Below are 20,216 nucleotides of genomic sequence, written 5' to 3' on the forward strand. Positions count from 1 at the left end.
ACTGCCCATAAGCAATGTACGAAAGTGACAGTTACTCCATGTTTTTTCCAACACTTAGTATTGTCACTCCTTTAAATTTAGCCAATCTAGTAGAGGTGTAGTGGTAACTAATAATACTTTAATTTTCATTTAACTGATTATCAGTAGCATTATGCATGTTTTTATTTGCCTATTGATCACTTTGGATATTCTTTTTTGTGAAGTGCCTCCTTGAGCTTTGTGCCCTTTCATTGAATTGTTGGTCTTTTTCTTATTGATCTGTAGATTTTTTTAATGTATTATAAATAGTAGTCCTTTATCAAATATGTGTTTCACAACTATGTTATCTCAACTTGTGACTTGCCTTTTCACTCTTTGAGTGCTGTCTTCTGAGGAACAGAAACTCTTAATTTTTAAAGTCAGTTTTATTGTGATATATTTAAATAATATAAAATTTACCCATCGTAATGTATAATTAAATAATTTTTAGTAGATTCAGAGAATTGTGCAATCATCACAACAATTCAATTATAGAACATATCCATCACTCCAAAAATGTGTGTCATGCCCATTTGCAGGCAAACTCGGCTTCCATTCTCAGCCCCACCAATCTGCTTTCTATCTCTAGAGATATGCCTTTTATGGACATTTCATACACATGGAACTATACCATTTTATGTCTGGCTTATTTCACCAAGCATGTTTGGGAGGGTCATCTACATACCTTGTAGCATGTGTCAGTAATTCACTCCTTTTTATTATGGGGTACTACCCCATAATACTATTCCACTGCATGGACATACACATTTTGTTTGTCCATTCACCAGTTGATGTACCTTAAATGGTGTCCAGTTTGAGTCTTCTATGAATAACACTGTAATGAACATGTTGTTGTTGTTTAATTTTTTTAATTTTATTTTTCCATAAGTTATTGGGGTACAGGTGGTATTTGGTTACATGAGTAAGTTCTTTAGTGGTGACTTCTGAGATTTTGGTGCACCCATCAACCGAGCAGTGTACACTGTACCATATTTGTAGTCTTTTATCCCTCACCGCCTCCCACTTTTCCCCCCAAGTCCCCAAAGTCCATTGTATTATTCTTATGCCTTTGCATCCTCATAGCTTAGCTCCCACATATCAGCGAGAACATGCGATGTTTGGTTTTTCATTCCTGAGTTACTTCACTTCGAATGATAGTTTCCAGTCTCAACCAGTTCACTGCAAATGCTATTAATTCATTCCTTTTAATGGCTGAGTATTATTGCATCATATATATATACCACAGTTTCTTTATCCACTCATTCGGGTTGCTTCCACGATTTTGCAGTTGTGAATTGTGCTGCTATAAATATGTGTGTGCAAGTATCTTTTTTGAATAATGACTTTTTTCCTCTGGGTACGTACCCAGTAGTGGGATTGCTGGATCAAATGGTAGTTCCACTTTTAGTTCTTTAAGGAATCTCCACACTGTTTTCCATAGGGGCTGTGCTAGTTTACATTCCCACCAGCAGTGTAGAAGTGTTCCCTGATCAGCGCATGTATGCCAACATCTATTGTTTTGTGATTTTTTGATTCTGGCCATTCTTGCAGGAGTAAGGCGGTATTGAATTGTGGTTTTGATTTGCATTTCCCTGATCATTAGTGATGTTGAGCATTTTTTCATATGTTTGTTGGCCATTCGTATATCTGCTTTTGAGAATTGTCTATTCATGTCCTTAGCCCACTTTTTGATGGGATTGTTTGAGTTTGTTGTAGATTCTGAATATTAGTCCTTTGTCAGATGTATAGATTGTGAAGATTTTCGCTCACTCTGTGGGTTGTCTGTTTATTCTGCTGACTGTTCCTTTTGCCCTGCAAAAGCACTTTAGTTTAATTAGGTCCCGGCTATTTATCTTTGTTTTTATTGCATTTGCTTTTGGGTTCTTGGTCATGAAATCCTTGCCTAAGCCAATGTCTAGAAGGGTTTTTCCAATGTTATCTTTTGGAATTTTTATAGTTTCAGTTCTTAGATTTCAGTCCTTAATCCATCCTGAGTTGATTTTTGTATAAGGTGAGAGATGAGGATCCAGTTTCATTCTCCTACATGTGGCTAGCCAATTATCCCAGTGCCATTTGTTGAAAAGGGTATCCTTTCCCCACTTTATGTTTTTGTTTGCTTTGTCAAAGATCAGTTGGCTGTAAGTATTTGGGTTTATTTCTGGGTTCCCTATTCTGTTCCATTGGCCTATGTGCCTATTTTTATACCAGTACCACACTGTTTTGGTGACTGTGGCCTTACTGTATAGTTTGAAATCAGGTAGTGTGATGCCTCCAGATTTGTTCTTTTTGCTTAGTTTTGCTTTGACTATGTGGGCTCTTTTTTGGTTCCATATGAATTTTAGAATTGTTTTTTCTAACTCTGTGAATAATGATTGCAGTATTTTAATGGAGATTTCATTGAAATCGTAGATTGCTTTTGGCAGTATGGTCATTTTTCACAATATTGATTCTACACATCTATGAGCATGGATGTGTTTTCATTTGTAGGTGTCATCTATAATGTCTTTCAGCAGCGTTTTGTAGTTTTTCTTGTAAAGGTCTTTTGACTCCTTTATTAGGTATATTCCTGAGTATTGTATTTTTTTGCAGCTATTGTAAAAGGCGTTGAGTTCTTGATTTGATTCTTTGCTTGGTCGCTATTTGTGTATAGAAGACCTACTGATTTGTGTACGTTAGTTTTGTGTCTGGAAACTTTGCTAAATTCTTTATCAGTTCTAGAAGCTTTCTAGAAGAGTCCTTAGGGTTTTCAAGGTAAACGGTCATATCATCAGCAAACAGGGGCAGTTTGACTTCCTCTTTACCAATTTGGATGCCCTTTATTTCTTTCTCTTGTCTGATTGCTGTTGCTAGGACTTCCAGTACTATGTTGAAGAGGAGTGGTGAGAGTGGGCATCCTTGTCTTGTTCCCATTCTCAGAGGGAAAGCTTTCAACTTTTCCCCATTCAGTATTATGTTGGCTGTGGGTTTGTCATAGATGGTTTTTATTACATTAAGGTATGTCCCTTGTATGCCTATTTTGCTGAGGGTTTTAATCATAAAGGGATGTTGGGTTTTGTCAAATGCTTTTTCTGCATCTATTAAGGTGATCATATGATTTTTGTTTTTAATTCTGTTTATGTGGTGGATCACATTTATTGACTTGCATATGTTAAACCATCCCCACATCACTGGTATGAAACCCACTTGATCATGGTGGATTACCTTTTTGATATGCTGTTGGATTTTGTTAGCTAGTGTTTTGTTAAGGATTTTAGCATCTATGTTCATCAAGGGTATCAATCTGTAGTTTTCTTTTTTGGTTGTGTCCTTTCCTTGTTTTGGTATTGAGGTGATGCTGGCTTCATAGAATGAATTAGGGAGGGTTCTTTCTTTCTCTATCTTGTGGAATAGTGTCAAAAGGATTAGTACCCGTTCTTCTTTGAATGTCTTGTAGAATTGTGCTGTGACTCCATCTGGTCCTGGACTCTTTTTTTTGGTAATTCTTTAATTACCGTTTCAATCTTGCTGCTTGTTATTGGTCTGTTCAGGTTATCTAATTCTTCCTGATTTAAGCTATGAGAGTTATATTTTTCCAGGAATTTATCCATCTCTTCTAGGTTTTCTAGTTTATCTGCATAAAGGTGTTCATAGTAGCCTTACATGATCTTTTGTATTTCAGTGGTGTCAGTTGTAATATCTCCTGTTTAGTTTCTTAGTGAGGTTATTTGAATTTTCTCTCTTCTTCTCTGGGTTAATCTTGTTTTGTCTAAGAAAAGAAGAGAGAAAATCCAAATGGTCTATCAATTTTATTTTTTCAAAGATAAATCCAAATGATCCATCAATTGTATTTATCTTTCCAAAGAACCAGCTTTTGTTTCATTTGTCTTTTGTATTTTTTTGTTTGTTTGTTTGTTTCAATTTCATTTAGTTCTGCTCTGATCTTGGTTATTTCCTTTCTTCTGCTGGGTTCGGTTTGGTTTGTTCTTGTTTCTCTAGTTCTTTGAGGTATGACCTTAGATTGTCTGTTTGTGCACTTTCAGACTTTTTGATGTAGGCATTTAGGGCTATGAACTTTCCTCTTAGCACTGCCTTAGCTATATCCCAGAGGTTTTGATAGGTTGTGTCATTATTGTCATTCAGTTTGAAGACATTTTTAATTTCCATCTTGATTTTGTTTTTGACCCAATGCTCATTCAGAAGGAGGTTATTTAACATCCGTGTATTTGCATGGTTCTGAGGGTTCCTTTTGGAGTTCATTTTCAGTTTTATTCCACTGTGGTCTGAGAGAGTGCTTGATATAATTTCAATTTTCCTAAAATTATTGAGGCTCATTTTATGATCTATAATATGGCCTGTATTGGAGAAAGTTCCATGCACTGTTTAATAGAATGTGTATTCTGTAGTTTCTGGATGAAATATTCTGTTTATGTCTGTTAAGTCCATTTGTTCCAAGGTGTAGTTTAAATCTATTGTTTCATCATTGATTTTCTGTCTTGATGACCTGTCTAGTGCTGTCAGTGGAGTATTGAAGTCCCCCACAATTATTGTGCTGCTGTCTATCTCATTTATTAGGTCTAGTAGTAATCGTTTTATAAATTTGGGAGCTCCAGTGTTAGGTGCATGTATGTTTAGGATTGTGGTATTTTCCTGTTGGACATGGCCTTTTACCATTACATAATGTCCCTCTTTGTCTCTCTTAACTGCTATTGCTTTAAAGTTTGTTTTGCCTGATATAAGAATACAAACCCCTGCTCACTTTTGGTGTCCATTTGCATGAAACGCCTTTTTCCACCCCTTTACTTTAAGTTTATGTGAGTCCTTATGTGTTAGGTGAGTCTCCTGAAGGCAGCAGATAGTTGGTTGGTGAGTTCTTATCCATTCTGTGGTTCTGTGTCTTTTAAGTGGAGCATTTAGGCCATTTACATTCAAAGTTAGTATTGAAATGTGAGGTACCATTGCATTCATCATGCTCTTTGTTGCCTTTGTACTTTGCTTTGTTTTTTATATTTTATTTTTGCTTTTTAACTTGTATTTTGTTTTATAGGTCCTGTGTGATTTATGCTTTAAAGAGGTTCTGTTTTGATGTGTTTCCAGGATTTGTTTAAAGATTTAGAGCTCCTTTTAGCAGTTCTTGTAGTGGTGGCGGTAATGGAGAATTCTTTCAGCATTTGTTTATCTAAAAATGACTGTATCTTTCCTTCAAATATGATGTTTAGTTTTGCTGTATACAAAATTTTTGGCTGATAATTGTTTTGTTTGAGGAAGCTGAAAATAGGGCCCCAATTCCTTCTAGCTTGTAGGGTTTCTGCTGAGAAATCTGCTATGAATCTGATAGGTCTTCCTTTATAGGTTGGTGCTTCTGTCTCACAGCTCTTAAGATTTTCTTCATCTTAACTCTGGATAACCTGATGACAATGTGCCTAGGCAAAGATCTTTTTGCAATGAATTTCCCAGGTGTTCTTTGTGCTTCTTTCTTTCTTTATTTTTGAGATGGAGTGTCACTCTGTCGCCCAGGATAGAGGGCAGTGGCATGGTCTCAGCTCACTGCAACCACCACCTCCCAGGTTCAAGCAATTCTCCTGCCTCAGCCTCCCCAGGTAGTTGGGATTACAGGTGCATGCCCCCAAGCCCAGCTAATTTATTTACTTATTTGTTTATTTATTTATTTATTTTGTATTTCTAATAGAGATAGAGTTTCACCATGTTGGCAAGGCTGGTCTTGAACTCCTGACCTCAGATGATCCACCTGCCTCAGCCTCCCAACGTGCTGGGATTACAGGCGTGAGCCACCGTCCCTGGCCTCTTTGTGCTTCGTATATTTGCCTGTCTATGTCTCTAGCACAGCTAGGGAAGATTTCCTCGATTATTCCCCCAAATACATTTTCTAAGCTTTTAGAATTGTCTTCTTTCTCAGGAACATTGATTATTCTTAGGTTTGGTCGTTTAACATAATCCCAGGCTTCTTGGAGGATTTGTTCTTTTTTCTTTGTCTTGGTTGGATTGGCTTAATTTGAAGACCTTGTCTTCCAGCTCTGAATTTCTTTCTGCTACTTGTTCAATTCTATTGCTGAGACTTTCCAGAGCATTTAGCATTTCTAAAAGTATGTCCGAGGTTTCCCAAATTTCTTATTGTTTTTTCTTTAAGCTATCTATTTCCTGGAATATTTCTCCCTTCACTTCTTGTATCATTTTTTGGATTTCCTTGCATTGGGCTTCACCTTTCTCTGGTCCCTCCCTGATTAGCTTAATAACTAACCTCCTGAATTCTTTTTCAGGTAAATCAGGGGTTTCTTCTTGGTTTGGGTCCATTGCTGGTGAGCTAGTGGGATTTTGGGGGGCTGCTGAAGAACCTTGTTTTGTCATATTCCAGGGTTGGTTTTCCGGTTCCTTCTCATTTGGGTAGGCTCTGTCAGAGGAAAGGTCTAGGACTGAAGGCTGTTGTTCAGATTTTTTTGTCCCATGGGGTGTTCCCTTGATGTAGTGTTCTCCCCCTTTTCCTGTGGATGTGGCTTCCTGTGAGCCAAACTGCAGTGATTGTTTTCTGTCTTCTGGGTCTAGCCATCCAGCAAGTCTACCCAGCTCCAGGCTGATACTGGCAGTTGTCTGCACAGAGTCCTGTAATGTGAACCATCTATGGGCCTCTCAGCTGTGGATACCAGTGCCTGTTCCAGTGGAGGTGGCAGAGGGTGCAATGGACTCCGTGAGGGTCCTTAGCTTTGGTGGTTTAATGCTCTATTTTTGTGCTGCCTGGCCTCCTGCCAGAAGATGCTGCTTTCCAGAATGCATCAGCTGTAGTAGTGCAGAGAGGGAGCAACGGTGGGCAGGGCCCTAGAACTCCCAAGATTATATGCCCTTTGTCTTCCGCTACCAGGGTAGGGAGGGAAGGACCATCAGGTTCGGGCGGGGCTAGGCGTGTCTGAGCTCAGACTCTCCTTGGGCCGGTCTTGCTGAGGCTGCTGTGGGGGATGGGGGTGAGATTCCCAGGTCACTGGAGTTGTGTACGGCGGATTATGGCTGCCTCTGCTGAATCATGCAGGTTGTCCAGGAAGTGGGGGAAAGCCAGCAGTTACAGGCCCCACCCAGCTCCCACAGAATCTGAAAGACTGGTCTCATTCCCACTGTGCCCTCCGCAACAGCCCTGAGTCTTTTTCCAGTCGGAGGGCAATACGGCTTGAAAACTTGCTGGAGGCTTTCCGCCTCCCAGCTGTGAAAGAAAAGGGCTTTAGTTATTCCCCACCTGTGAAGTCTGCAAGCCGTATTCCCGCCCTCCCCCGGGTTCTGACCAGGAGGCTTCTCGCCCCGTTCAAATTGTTATGAAGTTCAGCTAGAGAATTCCTTCTCCCTGTGGAGTTTTACCCCCTGCTCCTCTGGCCACTCTCCTGATGGATCCCTGTGGTGCCAGGCAGGAATGGGCTGCTTGGGGAGCCAGCGAGCTCCCAGGGCCTTCCTGCTGCTTTCTCCATCCCTGTATTTTGCTCGGCTCGGCTCTCTAACTTGACTCAGCTCCAGGCAAAGTCAGAAACTTCTCCCACAAATAGTCCTTCAGCTTCTCCAGTGGGGGTATGTGTTCAGGAGAGGAGGGTCTCCCTTTCCCACTTCCACATTCGGGGCACTCATGGTATTTGGGGTGTCTCCCGGGTCTGGCAGGAGAAGTCCACTAGCTTCAGAGGGTCTGTGGGTCCTCTCAGGACTGCTTGTTTGTTCTTGCAGTCAGTCTGCAGCTAAAGTTCATAATGCAACCCTCCACATGCTGCTCTGTCTGGAATGGCAGTCTAGTCCGCCTCCCATCCACCATGATTTGTGATGAACATTTGAAAAAATATTACGTGGAATGGAAATATATTTTGTTTCTCTTGGGTAAATTCCTGGGACTAGATTGATAACTTTATGCTTAACATGTTTTACTTTTTCTTAACAGCTTTATTGAGACATAATTCATATTCCATAAAATTCACCCATTTAAAATATACAATTCAATAGTTTTTAGTATATTCACTGGATGGATGTACAACCATCACCTCGACCTAATTTTAGAATATTTTTATCACTCCAACAATGAAACCCCGTACCCATTAGTAGTCAAACCCTATTTTCCCCCAACCCTCTCTCCCAGCACTAGGCCACCACTAATCTACTTTGTCTCTACAGACTTGCTTATTCCGTAGAGACAAATTCTGGACATTTCATATGAATAGAATCATACAATATCTGGTCTTTTGTGACTGGCTTCTTTAACTGAAGATAACAGTTTTGAGAGTCATCCACATTATAGCAGATATCAGCAATTCATTCCCTGTTACTGCAGTGTAGTATTCCATTATATGAATGTGTCACATTTTGTTTATCCATTCATCAGCTGATGGACATTTGGATTGTCTCTATAAACAGAGATAATATGGATAATGCTCCTATGAACATTTGTGTACAGGTTTTTGTATGGACATATGTTTTCATTCTCTTGGGTTTATATCTAGCAGTAGAATTCCCAGGTCATATGGTAACCCTATGTTTAACATTTTGAGGTACTGTCAAAATGATTTTTAAATGCCTGAATCATTTTACTTTCCCATCATCAATGTGTGAGGGTTTTGATCTCTCCACATTCTTGCCAGCATTATTACCTGTCATTTTGATTTTAGCCGTCCTAGTGAGTGTGAAGTGGTATCTCACTGTGGTTTTGATTGTTCTCTCTCTAACGATTAATGATGCTGAGTATCTTTTCATGTGATTATTAGCCATTTGTACCTCTTCTTTGGATAAATATATACTTAAATCCTTTTTCATTTTATAATTGGATTATTTGTCTTTTATTGTAGAGTTGTTAGAATTTTTATGTATCCCTTGTACAAGTGTCTTATCAGATATATGATTACAGATATTTTCTCCCATTCTGTGGGTTGCCTTTTCACATTCTTAATGGTGTCATTTTAAGCACAGAAGTTTTGAATTTTTATGAAGCCCAATTTATCTCTTTTTATTTTTGTTTCTTGTACTTTTGGTGTCAAATCTAAGAAACCGTTGCCCAGCCTGTGACCATAAAGATTTAATCCTATGTTTCTTCGAAGAGTTTAATAGTTGTAGCTCTTGTGTTTATGTCTATGATTCATTTTTAGTTAATTATTACAGATAGTGTGAGGTAGAGGACCCAACTTCATTCTTTTGCATGTGCATACCCAGTTGTCCCCACACCATTTATTAAAAAGAATATTCTTTTTCCATTGAATTGTCTTGTCATCCTTGTCAAAAATCAATTTATTATAAATGTAAGAGTTTACTTCTGGACTGTCCATTAACCATTGTGTCTATCCTTATGCCAGTACCACACTGTCTTGATTATCGTAGCTTTGTAGTATGCTTTAACATACTACAAAGTTTGAGTTCTCCAACTTTGTTCTTTTTCAAGATTGTTTTTATTGTGGGATCCTTGAATTTCCATATGAATTTTAGAATATAAAAAGCCTACTGGCATTTTAATAGGGATTTATTGATCAATTTGGGGAGTACTGCCCTTTTGACAATATGAAGTCTTCCATCCATAGACATTTATTTCTATTTATTTAGATCCTAAATTTCTTACAACAAAATTTTGTCATTTTCAGTGTGCAAGTCTTGCACTTTGTTATTATTATTATTCTTAGGTATTTATCTTTTTAGTGCTAGTGTAAGTGGAATTTTTTTCTTAATTTCATTTTGGGTTTTTCATTGCTAGTGTATAGAAGTATAGTGGATTTTCAAATAATAATCTTGTATCCCACAACTTTGCTGAACTCATTCCTTGTAATAGTTTTTTAGTGAATTCCTTAGAATTTTTTATGTACAAGATCAGGTCATCTGCAAATAATTTTCCTTCTTCCTTTCCAACCCGAATGCTCCTGATTTTAGGAGAAAAGTATGGTCTTTCACCATTAAGGATAGGGTTAGTTGAGAATTTTTTCACAGATGCTTTTTATCAGGTTTATAAAGTTCACTTTTTATTCCTACTTTTTGGAGTGTTGTAATAATCAAAAAGCACTGGATTTTGTCTAATGCTTTTTCTGCATTTATTGAGGTGAACCATGTGGTTGTGGCTTTTCCTCTATTAATATTGTGTACTACATTAGTTTTTGATTTTCAAATGTTAAACCAACTCCAGGGATAATCTCACTTGGTAATAAAGTATAATCCTTTTTATATGTGCTGAATTCAGTTTGCTATTATTTGTTGAGAATTTTTATATCTATAAGAGATATTCGGCAATAGTTTATTTTCTTGTGATGTCCTTGTCTGGTTTTGGTAGCAGGGTTTTGTAGCATTCAATTTCTCTTGATTTTTTAAACCTCATAGAATGAGTTGGAATACTTTCTTTTTTCTTCCGTTTTTGGAAGAGTCTGTAAAAGATGAGTAGTAGTTCCCCTTTAAATATTTGATATACATTTAACTTTTTAAGAAATGTCAAATTTTTTTCTGTAACATTTTACATTTTTATCAGCAACGTATGAAGGCTCAAATTTCTCCAGATCCTCACAACATTTGTATTATCTTTTTTTATCATAGACATTCTAGTTGGTGTGTAAAGAGGTATATCATCTGCCTTAACTTGCATTTTTCTAATAGCTTATAATATTGATGATCTGTTTATATTATATTAGATAGCTAATAAACTATATATTAGATATTACACCAATATATATATAACATATATATGTTTTATACATATATCTAAATATTTATATACATATAACATATGTATAAAGATTTCTATATTTTTTATAAAGATTTTGATATATATGATATATATTAGATAGCTAATAAACTATATATTAGATATATAGATATTAGATATTATACCAACATATATATAACATATGTTTTATATCTATCTAAATCTTTATATACATATAACATATATAAAGATTTTTATATATAATTATATATAAAGATTTTGATATATATGATATATATACACACATAAAACATGTTATATATATAAAAGTTGATATAATATCCAAATATTTTTTTAAAGTTGTCTTTTTATTGAGTATTGAGTTCTTTATATATCCTGAATGCAAGGCCTTTATCAAATTATGATTTGCAAGCAGCTTCTCCCAATCTCTTGCCTTTCAATTTCCTAATGTTTTCTTTTGAAGGCAAAAGGGTTTTAATTTTAATGAATTCAAATATTTTTTCAAGTATGAAATATGTTTTTGGCATCATATCTAAGAATTCTGCTCAATCTAAGGTCATGAAGAATATTTTGGTTTTCTTCTAAAAGTTTTATCATTTTATAATAGCCTAAATGTAATTTAGGCGTATGATCTATTTCAGTTGTTTTTGTGGATATGCTGTAGGTAAAGATCTGTATATGCTTTTTCTTATAAACATATAATTATACCAGCACCACTTGTAGAAAAGACTGGTTTTTGCCCCCACTGAATTGCCTTGGCACCTTTGTTAAAAATTAAATTGACCTTAAGAGTTTATTCTTTTGTGCATTCTCAATTTTACTTCATTGGGCTAGGCTTATCCTTTCACCAGCACCACATTGTCTTGATAATTGTATCTTGGTAGTAAATTTGAGATCAAGTAGTATAAATCTTTTTTCCCAAAACTTTTCTGGCTATTCTAATTTCTTTGCATTTCCATGGAAATTTTAGGATAATTTTGCTAATTTCTACCAAAAAACGCCTGCTGGAATTTTGATAGGCATTGTTTTGAAGCTATAGCTCAACTCACCTAGACTGTCTAATTTGTTGATTTAAAGTTATTTGTAGTATTTCCACAGAAACTTTTTAATATCTATAGTGTTGATGGTCATGTCCTGTCTTTCAGTCCTAATTTTGATAATTTGTTATGTTCTCTAGGTTTCCTTGCTCATCCTGTGCAGAGGTGTGTGAAATTTTAAAAAGTCTTTTCAAAGACCCACCTTTGGTTTACATTGAAATTCCCTATTTGTTTTTCCTCTGTTATTTTTCTGTTTTCTATTTCATTGTTCCTAATTCTTGTTTGTTTTTTCTTTCTTTACTTTTGTTTGTGTTGGGCTTAGTTGCTCTTCTTTTTCTAGTTCATTAGGTGGAAGTTTAGATTACTGATTTGAGATCTTCCTTTTTTTCTAATGTGGGTGTTAAATATAAATTTCCCTCTAAACATAGCTTTAGTTGTATTCTGTAAGTTGCATATTCTTATAAACTCAATCCAAAATACATTGACTTATTTTACCAAGGATTATCTAGAAGTACAATAGTACACGCTTATCCACAGGGAATATGTTCCAAGACCCCCATGGATGCCTGAATCCGCAGATGGTACCAAACCCAATCCCTGTCCATCAGTACACATCCTGTCTTCCACTTACAAATATAATGCCTTTTTCATCTTAACTAAGCACTTAGGCACTGTGGCCATAGCTTCTGTGGTTTGAGATGTGTCAGAAAAACTAGGATGAATTTATTTTTCTTTCATCACAATTTCATGGACAGAAGATTTGTTATTACCATAGATCTCGGCAACTTTAGCATATAGCTTTTTTTCTTTGCTTATTGAGAACTTTCACCTTTTCACTTAAAGGAAGCACTTTATAGCTTCTCTTAGGCCTATCTGAATTGCCAGCATCACTACTCTTGTGCTTTGGTCCATAAAGTAAAATAAGTGTTACTTGAACACAAGTACGGTGACACTGGGACAGTCAAACTGATAACCGAGAGGGCAGCCGAGTGGGTGGGTAACAGGGGGTAAACTAGATAGCATAGAGACGCTGGGCATAGGAATGTTTCATTTCCCAGGAGGGACAGAGCAAGATTTCATCATGCTACTCAAAACTTATGAATTGTCTATTTCTGGAATTTTCCATTTACTATTTCAGACTGCAGATCTGAAATATTTTTTCACATATGAAATATGTCTTTGGCATCATATCTAAGAACTCTGCTCAATCTAAGGTCATGAAGAATATTTTGTTTTCTTCTAAAAGTTTTATCATTTTATAATAGTTCATACATTTAGGTGTATGATCTATTTGAGTTGAGTTGTCTGTCAAACCACAGAAAGTGAAAGCAAGGATAAGGAGGGATCCCTGAATGTTGTTTAACTTACAAATATTTGAAGATTTCCCAGATTTCTCCCCACTGTTGATGTCTAGTTTAATTCTTTTGTGTTCAGAGAATATACTTTTTTATTTCATTTCTTTTAAGTTTGTTGAGATTTGATAGTATAGCACATGATCTCTCTTAGAGAAGATTTCAAGTATACTTACAAGAATATATATTCTGCTGTCATTGGTTGATTCAAGTGTTCTGTTGCTGTCAGATGAAGCTGGTCAATACTGTTGTTCAAGTCTTCTATTCATTTAATGATTTTCTGTCTACTTTTTCTTCCAGTTATTGAAAGTCAAGTTTTTAGATTTCTAACTTGCTGAATGGTTTATTTTTCCTTCCAATTCAGTCAGTTATTGCTTCAAATATTTGACAGCTCTCTTGTTTCAGGCATAGACATTTACAATTGTTACATTTTCCTTTTGTCATTGTGAAATATCACTTTGTCTCTAGAAATATTTTTGTCTTAAAATATATTTTGCTGTTAATATAGCCACTCCAGCTCTCTTACGGTTATTGTTTGCATGGCATATATTTTCCCCCTTTTATTTTTAAATTCTTATGTCTTTGAAGCTAAAATATGCCTCTTGTAGACAGCATAGAGTAGGATCTTCTTTTTTCATCCAGTCTAACAATCTCCACCTTTTGATTATTTAGTCCATTCACATATGTTATTATTGATACGGTTAAATTTACATTTGCCATTTTACTATGTGTTTTCTATATGTCTCATGAGTTTTTTGTTCCTTGTTCTTTATTTCTTATATTCTTTTGTATCAAATAGATACTTTTAGTGTAATATTTAATTCCTCTTGATTTTTTAAACTGTATATTTGTACTTTTGGTAGTGTCAGGCTTAGGGATTACAATATACATCTTAATTAATTACAGTCTACATCAAAGTAATTACATCTACATCAAAATAACTTAATTCTGGTAAACTATGGAAACCCTGCTCCAGTACACCTTTATCCCCTCAGCTTCCTTTGTACAATTATCATATGTATTAAAGCTATATTATGTTGTAAATCCAATAATACAATGTTATAATAACTGCTTTATGTAATCTTATGAAAGAAGTTAAGAGAAGTGAATATATATTTATACAGACTTCTTTTTATTATTTTTAACTCTGGTAAAATAAAGTAACATACAATTTCCCATATTAACCATCTCTGAACGTGCAGCTCAGCGTTATTAAGCACATTCACATTGTTGTGCAACCACTGCCATCATCCATTTCCAGGACTCTTTTCATTTCACAAAACTACAATTCTACCATTAAACAATAACTCCCCATTCTCCCTACCCTCGGCCCCTAGCAACCACGATTTTACATTCTTTCACTATGAGGTTAACTATTCTAGGTAGCCTATATAAGTAGAATCATTCAGTATTTGTTTTTTTGTGGCTGACTTATTTTACTTAGCATACTGTCTTCAAAGTTCATCCATGTGGTAGCATACTTTAGAATTTCCTTCCATTTTGGGGGCTGAATTATATTCCATCATGTACACCACATTTTTAAAATCCATTTATCCATTGATGAACATGTGGGTTGCTTTCCCCTTTTGGCTTTGTGGATAATGCTGCTATGAACGTAGTTACACATGTAGCTGCTCAAGATCCTGCTTCCACTTCTTTTAGGTACAAAACCAGAGGTGGAATTTCTGAATCATATGATAATTTCATTAAAAAAAAATTGTTCAGCGACAGGGTCTCACTCAGTTGCCCAGGCTAGAATGCAGTGGCATGATCATAGCTCACTGCAGCCTCAACCTCCTGGGATCAAGTGATCCTCCCACCTCAGCCTCCTGAGTAGCTGGGACCACAGGCGTGCACCACCATGCCCAGCTGGCTTTTTATTTTATTATTATTTTGTAGAGACAGGGTCTTGCTATGTCTCCCAAGCTGGTCTTGAACTCCTGGCCTCAGGTGACCCTCCTGCCTTGGCCTCCCAAAGTGCTTGGATTACAGGCATGAGCCACCGCATCCAGACTCATTTTTCACTGTTTGAGGAACCACCATACTGTTTTCCACAGCAGCTGCACCATTTTACGTTTCTACCAACAGTGTGCAAGGGTTCCAGTTTCTCCACATTCTCACTAACATTTATTGTTTTCTGTTGTTCTGAGTATGTATATAGTAGCCATTCTAATGGGCATAAGGTAGTATTTCATTGTGGTTTTGATATGCTTTTCACTAATGACTAGTGATGTTGTGCTTCTTTCCATGTGCTTATTATCCATTTGTGTATCTCCTTGAAAGAATCATCTATTAAGTTCTTTGTACATTTTTTAACCAAGTCATTCGGGTTTTTTGTTGTTGCTGGGTTGTGAGAGTTTTTATATATTCTGGACACGAACCTCTAATCAGATGTGTGATTTGTAAATCTCTTCCCCCATCCCAGGGTCCCTTTTTCAATCTACTGATAGTGTTCTTTGATGCACAGAAGTTTTGAATTTTGATGTAATCCAACTTATCTGTTTTTTCTTGTAGCCTGTGCTTTTGGTGTTTTACCCTCCCCCCGACACACCAAAAAAAAATCATTGACAATGTCAATGCCATGCACCTTTCTCCCTGTGCTTCCTTCTAAGAGTTTTACAGTTTTAGCGCCTACAGTTAGGTCTTTGAGCCATTTTGAGTTAATTTTTGTATACAGTTTAAGTTAAGGGTCAACTTTATTTCTTTGCATATAAATATCCAGTTTTTCCAACACCATTTTTTTAAAAGTCTGTTTTTCCCCCATTGAATACTCTTGGAACCACGGTCAAAATTTATTTGACCATATATGTGAGGGATTATTTCTGGGCTGTCTATGCTTTTCCATTGGTCTATATGTCTGTCTTTTTTTTTTTTTTTCTTACAAACAGAGGTTTTATTGCATTTGGTCCACAGTCCTTATTTCTCATTATCTCATGGTGCAGGGCCCCTGGGTGGGGGTTCCTGTGCAGTACTTGGCGGAGTGTAGCTGGTCAGGCCTGGAAGGGGAAAAGAATGGCTGGGGCCCCTTAAAACCTAGTGAGGAGCCAGGCACGGTGGCTCATGCCTGTAATCCCAGTACTTTGGGAGGCCGAGGCAGGCAGATCACCTGAGGTCAGGAGTTCGATACCAGCCTGGCCAACATGGTGAAACCTCGTCTCTGCTAAAAATACAAAAATTAGCCAGGCACAGTGGAGCACCTGCAGTCCCAGCTACTGTACTCGGGAGACTGAAGCAGAAGAATCCCTTGAGCCCAGGAGGTGGAGGTGCAATGAGCCGAGATTGCCCCACTGCACTCCAGCCTGCACAACAACAACAAAAACCTACTGAGGCCACAGTGGCGGGGGCAGGAGTAGGGGAGAGATTAGCATGGATAGGGGGTCAGGCTTGGCCCCAACAACTCAGAATTCCACTTCCTTGTACGGGCCTCAGTTTCCCCACCAGGCTCTGAGACGGGTCTGAGGTCTGTTGGTCTGAGGGTCCTAGGGAATTCCAGCCACTCAGGATCCTGAGCTATTTAGCATCGTGGCTGGACCCCTCTCCCAAGGGACTCGTTTTCCAGCAGCTCTCCACTGTCCCCCCACCATTCCTCTGGAAAAAATATATATATACATGTATTTTTTTTTCTTTTGTAAATACTTCCTGAAACTTTTGCGGGTACAGAAACCACAAACTGATCGGCTGACAAAAGAGGAAAGAGGCAAGGCAACTGGAAACCTTCGGGGACCGGTTCCCTCCATGCCCAGGTCTCTTCTCCCCAGCACGGTTCTGCCCACAGCCTGAACGTGCCAGCAGGGACCCTCACCCTACACGCTTTGGGATAGGGCCTTGATCCCTTCCCCCACAGCCCGGTGGCTCAGTCCTGCGAAGGAACCAAGACAAGAGGGAAAAAAGCCCTGCTGCCTGATCCCACGCCGCCACTCACAGACCCTTCGTTGATTGGCAGTATTGAACAGGAAGAAGAAAAAAAAAAAAAGATGAAAACACAGAATAACCCAGAAACCCAGACGGGGAGACGATGTGGGGAAGAGAGCGTGCCGGGAGCCTCAGTAGCCAGTCTCCTCCTGGTAGTAAGGGGAATATTCAGGGGCCTCCCCAGGGCCGGGACAGTCGCCTGCACCCGACGGAGCCCCATGGGCCACTGGGCCTTGCGGGCAGTACTTGGGGTCGTATATCTGCCGGCCCAGGCCAAAGACCTGGCCGCTCTGGTTGGCACCCTGCATGTAGCCCATCTGCAGGGACATGAAAGAGTTGTTACACTTGTCGGTTCCCAGCTTGGTGTCATAGATGTGCCGCCGGGTCCCGGGAGCTGTCGTGTCCACCTGGCTGGCACACTTGTTTGCACCCATCTGGAGGCTGATGGTCGAGTGGTCCATGGGGGGCAGTATGTGGTTCTTGGGGTTGTAGAGATGCCTCCTCGTGCTGTACGCGGTCATGCGGGACTGGCTGGTACATTCGTGGGTGCCCATCTGCAGCCCGATGATGCACTGGCGGGCATTCATGGTAGCGTCGTCAAAGTCCCACTCCTGCTTCTCCGAGTACTTGTCACCGATTGTCCGCCCCGCTCTGCAGCCCCTTAGTCTTGGCCTTCCCTGCCAGGGTGAGAAGAGACACCTGCACCTGCATTGTGTTCCCACTCTCAAACAGGTCGTTGGCCTCAAACAGGTCCACGGGGTTCATGCCGTAGGTTTTCTAGCTGGTGCCAGTTCTGCACGGAGCGGTTGATCTTGGGGTCTGAGCCCGGCTGCAGCTTGTTCATGAGTGTGCATAAGATAATCCAGTCCTTCAGGCCCTTCTGGAAGTCGGGGCGATGGAGAGGCCGGTGAGTCCCTCCATCCAGCTGTGGAGCTCTGCCTCCTTCTGGAGGTCATATTTGGACAGGAGCCGGTTCTTAACCTCAGCCAAGAGCCCAGACGAGCGGCCTTTGTGTAACTGTGTGGAGCTCATGGCTGGCGGGTGAGGCAGCAGGACGGGACGGGACCGGACGGTCTATGTATCTGTCTTTATAGCAGTACCATACTGTTCTGATTACCGTAGCTTGTAAGATGTTTGAAATGCACAAGTGTGAGACCTCCACCTTTAATTCTTCATTTTCAAGATTGTTTTGGCTATTTGGGGTCTCTTGAGATTCCATATAAATTTCAGGATGGATTTTTCTATTTCAGAAAAAAAAAATGGAATTTTGATAGAAAATACACTGAAACTGTAGGTCACGGAGGAAAGTATTAATATCTTAATGATATTAAGTATCCTAATCCATGAACACATTTACATATGTCCTCTTTAGTTTCTTTCACAATATCTTGTAGTTTTCAGTATACAAGGTGTATTAGGCCATTCTTGCATTGCTATAAAGGAATACTTGAGGTTGGGTAATTTATAAACAAAAGAGGTTTAATTGGTTCGTGGTTCTGTAGGCTGTACAAGCATGGCTCTGGCATCTGCCCAGCTTCTGGGGAAGAAGGCCAAGCGGGAGCAAGCACGTCACATGGCGAGAGCAGGAATGAGAGAGACTGGGGGAGGGTGCCATGCAGTTCTTAAACAACCAGATCTCACAAACAATCATTTACTATCACGAGAACAGCACCAAGGGGATGGTGCTAAATCATTCATGAGAAATGCACCCCATGATCCAATCACCTCCCACCAGGCCCCACCTCCAGCACTGGGGATTACATTTCAACATGAGATTTGGCAGGGACGACTATCCAAACTGTATCACAAGGCCTTTGCCTCTTTGGGTATGTTTATTCTTAAGTCTTTTTGGTGCTATTTTAGGTGGAATTATATTATTAATTTCCTTTTCTGATTATTCATTTTTAGCATATAGAAGGCAACTGATTTTACACGCTGTTTTTGTGTCCTACAACTTTGCTGAATTTGTTTATTAATTCTAACTGGTACTTTTTGTGTGTGAAACCATTAGGTTTTCTACATGTGAGATCATGCCATCTGTAATCACAGATGATTTTACTTCTTTTCCCATTTGAATGCCCTTTTTCCTTGCCTAATTGCAATGGCCAGAACTTCCAGTATTATATTGGGTTTTGGTGGGGGGCAGAGGTTGGTTTGTTCTGTTGTCGTTGTTGTTGTTGTTTGAGACAGATTCTTGCTCTGTTGCCCAAGCTAGAGTGCAGTGGTGTGATCTCAGCTCACTGCAGCCTCCACCTCCTGAGTTCAAACGATTCTCCTGCCTCAGCCTCCTGAGTAGCTGGGATTACAGCAGCCTGCCACCACATCCAGATAATTTTTGTATATTTTGTAGAGACGGGGTTTCACCATGTTGGCCAGGCTGGTCTAGAACTCCTGACCACAAGTGATCTGCCTGCAGCAGCCTCCCAAAGTGCTGGGATGACAGGCATAAGCCACCGCACCAGGTCTCTAGTTTTGTATTGAATGGAAGTGGCAAAAGCAAGACATCCTTGTCTTCTTCCTAACCTTAGAGGAAAAGCTTTCAGTCTTTCATCATAGAGCGTGATGCTTGCTATAAGCTTTTTATATATGGTCTTTATTATGTTGAGGTAGTTTTCTTGTATTACTAGTTTACTGAGTTTTTTTGTCATCAGAAGTGTTTAATTTTGTCAGATGTTTTTTCCACATCAATTGAGATGATCATGTGTTTTTATTTCCTTTATTCTACTAATGTCATGTACTGCATTGATTGATTTTTGTATTTTGAAACATCCTTTCATTCTAGGAATAAATTCTACATGGTCATGGGATATAATCTTTTTAGTATGCTGTTGAATTTGGTTTGCTATATTTTGTTGAGGATTTTTGTATCAATATTTATCAGGGACACTGGTCTCTACATTTCTTTTCTTGTAACGTATTTGGCTGGCTTCAGTATGTTATTTTAGGGCAACGCTCATCTAAAAGAATGAGTTTGGAAGTATTCCCTCCTCTTCAACTTTTTGGAAGAGTTTGAGGAGGATTGGTGTTAATTTTTTAAATGTGTGGTAGAATTCACCAGTGAAGCCATCTGGTCCTGAGATTTCCTTTGTTGGGAAGTTTTTTATTATTGACTCATTCTATTTAGTAGTTATAAGTCTGGTCAGATTTTCTATTTCTTCATGATTCATTCTTTGTAGGTTGTATATTTCTAGGGTCCATTTCATCTAGATTATCCAATTTGTTGATATACAATTGTTCATACTATTCTCTTATAAT

At 38.5% G+C, this 20,216-nt stretch overlaps 1 protein-coding gene and 1 pseudogene across 3 annotated transcripts in view; both read right to left on the reverse strand.

The window, feature by feature from the left end:
- IGSF9B (immunoglobulin superfamily member 9B) overlaps positions 1-20,216 on the reverse strand; it is a 236,425-nt gene that overhangs the window by 122,635 nt on the left and 93,574 nt on the right. The gene's annotated exons all lie outside the window — the stretch shown is intronic.
- Positions 17,093-18,375, reverse strand: LOC116477497 (calponin-2-like; annotated as a pseudogene).

Source organism: Hylobates moloch, unplaced genomic scaffold (assembly GCF_009828535.3).
Source record: "Hylobates moloch isolate HMO894 unplaced genomic scaffold, HMol_V3 SCAFFOLD_11, whole genome shotgun sequence".
In the NCBI taxonomy this organism is placed as follows: domain Eukaryota; kingdom Metazoa; phylum Chordata; class Mammalia; order Primates; family Hylobatidae; genus Hylobates; species Hylobates moloch.